General features: G+C 43.7%; 1 long non-coding RNA gene across 1 annotated transcript; it reads left to right on the top strand.

Moving 5' to 3' along the window:
- Positions 1–828: 828 nt before the first annotated feature.
- LOC124517114 (uncharacterized) lies at positions 829–3,675 on the top strand. Its single transcript, XR_006963303.1, has 2 exons — positions 829–1,080; positions 2,849–3,675. It is a non-coding gene; the product is annotated as an uncharacterized LOC124517114 (long non-coding RNA).
- Positions 3,676–5,564: the final 1,889 nt, after the last annotated feature.

The raw sequence follows: 5,564 nt of genomic DNA on the forward strand, positions 1-5,564 counted from the left end.
GATGTTCTCCTGCGAACCCTTCCATGTCTTTCTTCCGCAGCAAGTGCCTGCCAACCACTGTGATTGAACTTTGACATTAATCACAGGCATTCGAACCCAGGAGGGAAAATCCTCTGGTGAGGAAGGGCCCTGTGAGAATGTGACAGAGAATTGGGGACTGCATGCCAGGGGGGCCACAGTTCGTCAACGGAATGGAATAAGTGCTTTCATTGCCCCCACTGTAGAGACCGTCTATCTCCTTTCAAAGGTATGATGTGCCGTCCTGGTCCCTGAGCTCTTTGAGCTGCGCTGGTCCCCAGTGATCATCTACTCCCACCCCCTCGCTTTACAAAAGAGCAAAACAGGTCTCAGACGTGCGGGGTGTTCTAAATCCTGTGGCAAAGTAGCAAAAAGCCTAGGCCCACCTTTGTGTGTGTGTGTGTGTGTGTGTGTGTGTGTGTGTGCATATCTTCATGTGCCTTTGCCTAGTGTCAGTATATGGTGAGGAACCAGAGGACAGGACAGAAAATCTTGATTTTTAACATAGATCAGTAGGGTCATTCACCTGCTGGCTTATTAACCCTCCACCAACAGTAAGTGCTGGAACTTTCTCCCTCATGAGCACTGATCAATAGGCAGTGACTTGGGGCACCTGGGTGGCTCAGTCGGTTGAGCATTCGACTTCAACTCAGGTCGTGATCTCATGGTTCATGAGTTCAAGCCCAACATCAGGCTCTGTGCTGACAGCTCGGAGCCTGGTGCCTGCTTCCGATTCTGTGTCTCCCTCTTTCTCGGCTCCTTCCCTGCACACTCTGTCTCTCTCTTTCCCAAAAATGAATAAACGTTAAAAAAAAATAGGCAATGACTTATGTGACAAGTGTCAGTAGAGCCTGAGTAGAACTGAGCCCGAGATGAAAAGAGACACTTAAGAGCAAGAAAAGAGCCCACCCCGCCTCAAAAAAAAAACATGGGTGGGGGAGCACCAGCCCCTGCAGCTCGCTGGCCCTAACCCTGACAGCGCCTGTTACTTTAAGACGTTTGAAACTGCTATGAGGATATCGTATTTGTTGGGAACACGCTCTCTGAGAAATCTTGCTCTGGGTACGTGCCTTTTGTTAGCCATATGTTGTTTTCTCTTTGCAGTATCAATGTGCAGTTCTTTGTGTGAATAACAAAGAGTTCCATGAGGAAGGAGTCCATAGGTGATATTTACAACCACGCTAATTTTCTTAATGAAACTGTTGTGAGACTTCCCTTTTCGAAACTCTGTTCTCCTGGCTGTTTGTATAGTTTGTCACGTATTTTCAGTTTCAGTTTTCGTTTGCCTTAATTCCACTACTAAGACCAGACAAAAATTAGTAAACGTTTTATTCTTCCGGTCTTTCAGATTCTCTCTGACCGTATTTATTTATTTTTTTTAATTTTTTTTTCAACGTTTATTTATTTTTGGGACAGAGAGAGACAGAGCATGAACGGGGGAGGGGCAGAGAGAGAGGGAGACACAGAATCGGAAACAGGCTCCAGGCTCTGAGCCATCAGCCCAGAGCCTGGTGCGGGGCTCAAACTCACGGACCGCGAGATCGTGACCTGGCTGAAGTCGGACGCTTAACCGACTGCGCCACCCAGGCGCCCCTATTTTTATTTTTTTAATGTTTTATTTTATTTTTGAGAGCGAAAGAGAGAGAGGGTGGGGGAGGGGCAGAGTGAGTGAAAGAGACACAGAATCCGAAACAGGCTCCAGGCTCTGAGTGGTCAGCACAGAGCCCATCACGGGGCTTGAACTCATGATCCGCGAGGCCATGACCTGAGCCGGTCGGATGCCCAACCTACTGAGCCACCCAGGCGCCTCTCTCTGACATTTTAGATCAAGGGGGATCTACAGCTACCTGTCTCTGAGAGGCCACATTAATTCAGGGTGCTCAGTGCGCTCCCAGCTGGAGTTCGAAGATGGCTGTGCACACTGGTTTAAAAATTAAAAGATTCGAGGGGCGCCTGGGTGGCTCAGTCGGTCAAGCGTCCAGCTTCAGCTCAGGTCATGATCTCACAGTTCGTGAGTTCGGGCCCCGCGTTGGGCTCTGTGCCAACAAACAACCCAGAGCCTGGAGAATGTTTCGGATTCTGTGTCTCCCTGTCTGTCTCTCTCCCTCCCCTGCTCATGCTCTGTCTTTCTCCGTCTCTCAAAAATAAATAAATGTTAAAAAAAAAAATTTTTTTTTTTTAATTAAATGATTCGGAGTTAATCTGATCAGTGCAGACAAAAATAAAACGTGAATGGTCCAGGAACTGGATGAATTCCGTTCCACCTGTCGCCTCTCTTCCACATGCCGTTTACGTGGCTAAATGATGGGTTTGTTCTGTTTGTTCAAACCTGGAGTTCATTTTGTGGCCCTGGCATTTTGCTTCATGTTCCAGACGACATCTGTCTCGTACAAAATCTCAGCCAGTTCCTGTGTTACCTGGGCAAAGGAGACCATGTCAAATGCCCTCAGAGGCCCATAAATTGATTCTGGAAACACCAACACTGCTCTCTGGGGCTTCCCCTGGGGACGCATGATCCTGGAAATAAATCCATGTGAAAAGAATAAAAGAGCTTGGAGTTTTGTCTAAGGCAATGATCTTAGATAAATTTAATGCAAGAGAAGAGGCTGTGGAAATAAAGGCTCTACGATTATTCCTGCCTTCCTCATTTCTTAAGAGTCTCTCAATTGTGCAGAGAAGTTGTATCATGCCAAGCTCTGTGAGCCTTCACTCCTGGAGTAAGTTCATAAAACAATTCTGGCTCAGTGAAAGCGATGCTCCTACCCATTACCATTTTATACCAGCGCATATGTGTACATGTGGGCTAAGTAGACCCGGCTTGTTTCCGCAGACACTCGAAGACAGTTGATCACGATCTACGTAGAACTCGACATTGTCAAAACAACAAGTTAAAACATCGAAGGGAAGAATCCTCAAGGCTGGAAAGTATACAGTCGGCGGCTCCTTCTGGGGGACGAAAACGTGGTGTGACATTTGTGCAACTATTTTAAAATGTAGTCAGGGATTTCCGAACCCAACATTTGGGAGCAATGACTGAGTCTTGGAAATGCTCTCTACAGTGATAGGAACCTCTAGAGATCTGAGGGATGCTGGGGCCCAGGCCTCCCCGGAGAAGGGTGCTGTGCAGAATGAAGACGTGCCATGGGCCTCTCCCAGTTAGGAGAGCATTGGCAATGGAGTGTTGGTCTGAAGGCAGGTGCCTATAATATTAGGCATGGTTGTCACTGAGGGAGACTCTAGCTAGAAATCAAATCTACTAGGGGGTGCGGTTCCGTATGGCGGCAGGTGACAAGCAGAGGTACCGGTAAATATTTAACAACCAGCTCTTTGGAAAAATATACACGTGTGTTTGGTAAGTTATACTGACATAAAGGATGTATAGCACACAATTTATAAGTAATACTAATATACACAATCCTCCTCGTTATATATTTCACATAGTTGTTTGATTCTCACAGAAAGTATTCTTGTTCCTGCCAAATTCTCGTATCACAGTCCAGCTCTGGTTGTAACTCAGTCATCATTTGGTAAGTGGAGTTGCAGCCTAAACCACTGTTTCTCCGCTAAATTTGTTGTCAGGAATTCTGATAGGTGATCTACTGTTAAACTGTCTCTCAGCCTTGTAAAATTGTATTAATTAAACTAAAATCTCTCTCAGCTTCACTGCAACGTCATTGTTGTTTTGGCATCTTGGGTGTCAACATCTGAAAAATAATTTTATGTTACACCAGTAAAAGGTACGATACCCATTGAGGGTTAATGTAAAATTTTCTGTGAATGGTTTCTTCATATACTTTTAGAACTAAACTTAGTGTTAGGCTAAAACACTCACCTTATTTTTCAGTTTAGACTTCTACATCAGTGTGAGCTGGGACTTCATTCATTCATCATGACGTGAGCGACTTCTCTGCTGAGGCAGGTAGGAGATTTCAACATAGGAAGAATATTTCCTGGATATTTTTGTGCTATTCGTGATGTAACCGCTGTAGACATGACACACGTTTAAATTTAATCCTCAATTATTCCCATTTTCTCGTTTTAGACTTTTTTAGGTCTAGACAATGGGCAAGACAATAAATCAAGTCCCAATTTCTAGCATTGGCCGATGTCTTTAGTGTAAGCACTTCCATGACGGCCGATGTCGAGCAATCAGGAATGTATATTAGAGCAACTTTTCTAGAATTCAACTTGGCAATATACCTGTTGAGTCTTAAAAGTGTCCATAGCCTTATGATCCTATATCCCCTCTCCTAGGAATATATGTATATATTTTTAAGTTTATTTATTTATGTTGATAAAGGCAGCAAGAGAGAGAGAGAGAGAGAGAGAGAGGGAGCACGAGCGAGAGCACATGTGCACACTCGCATGTACGTGCACAAGTTGGGGAGGGGTGGAGAGAGAGAATCCTGTGCCAAGCCAGACCTGGGACTCCATCTCAGGAAGCCAAGTGTGAGATCATGACCTGAGCTGAAATCAAGAGTTGAACACCTAACCGACTGAGCTACCCAGGCACCCCAGGAATATTATGTTATAGAAATATTCAGAATAGTAACTAAGGGAAGTGATGGAATTATTGGTTTTTAAAAAAATTTTTCAATGTTTATTTATTTTTGAGAGAGAGAGCGTGAGCAGGGGAGGGGCGGAGAGAGACGGAGACACAGAATCAGCAGGCTCCAGGCTCTGAGCTGTTGGCACAGGGCCCTACATAGGGCTCGAACTCACCAACTATGAGATCATGACCTGAGCCAAAGTCCAATGCTTAACTGACTGAGCCACCCAGGTGCTCCTTAATTAGTTTAATTGTGGTAATAACTTCACAATGTGTATATATATATATACATATATATATGTATATGGATATGTATATATATATGTGTGTGTATATATATACACACATTTAAACATCACATTGCAGATCTTAAATATATTTCATTTTTATTTGTCAAAAATGAATAAAACTCAAAAAAGAAAAATATATTCAGAGATGCTGCAAAGGTATTTATGTTAAGGATATATATTATTTGTTGTAGCAAATAATTAGGAACAACCTAAATGCCTAATAATAGAGTTCTATTTAAATTGATTATATGTCCATTCTAGAAGATACTATCCTGTCACTGAAAATCGTGGTTTTAAATAATATTTAAAACCATAGGAGGGGTTGGGAATGCAAGCTGGTGCAGCCACTCTGGAAAACAGTATGGAGGCTCCTCAAAAAACTAAAAATAGAGCTACCCTACAGCCCAGCAATTGCACTAGTAGGCATTGATCCACGAGATACAGGTGTGCTGTTTCGAAGGGGCACATGCACCCCAATGTTTACAGCAGTGCTATTGACAATAGCCAAAGTATGGAAAGAGCCCAAATGTCCATCGATGGATGAATGGATAAAGAAGATGTGGTGTGTATACACACACACACACACACACACACACACACACACACACACACAATGGAGTATTACTTGGCAATCAAAAAGAATGAAATCTTGCCATTTGCAACTACGTGGATGGAACTGGAGGGCATTATGCTAAGTGCAATTAGTC

Source organism: Lynx rufus, unplaced genomic scaffold, assembly GCF_022079265.1.
Source record: "Lynx rufus isolate CCGP_SWC_20201006 ecotype Redwood Valley unplaced genomic scaffold, mLynRuf1.p SCAF_20, whole genome shotgun sequence".
NCBI lineage: Eukaryota > Metazoa > Chordata > Mammalia > Carnivora > Felidae > Lynx > Lynx rufus.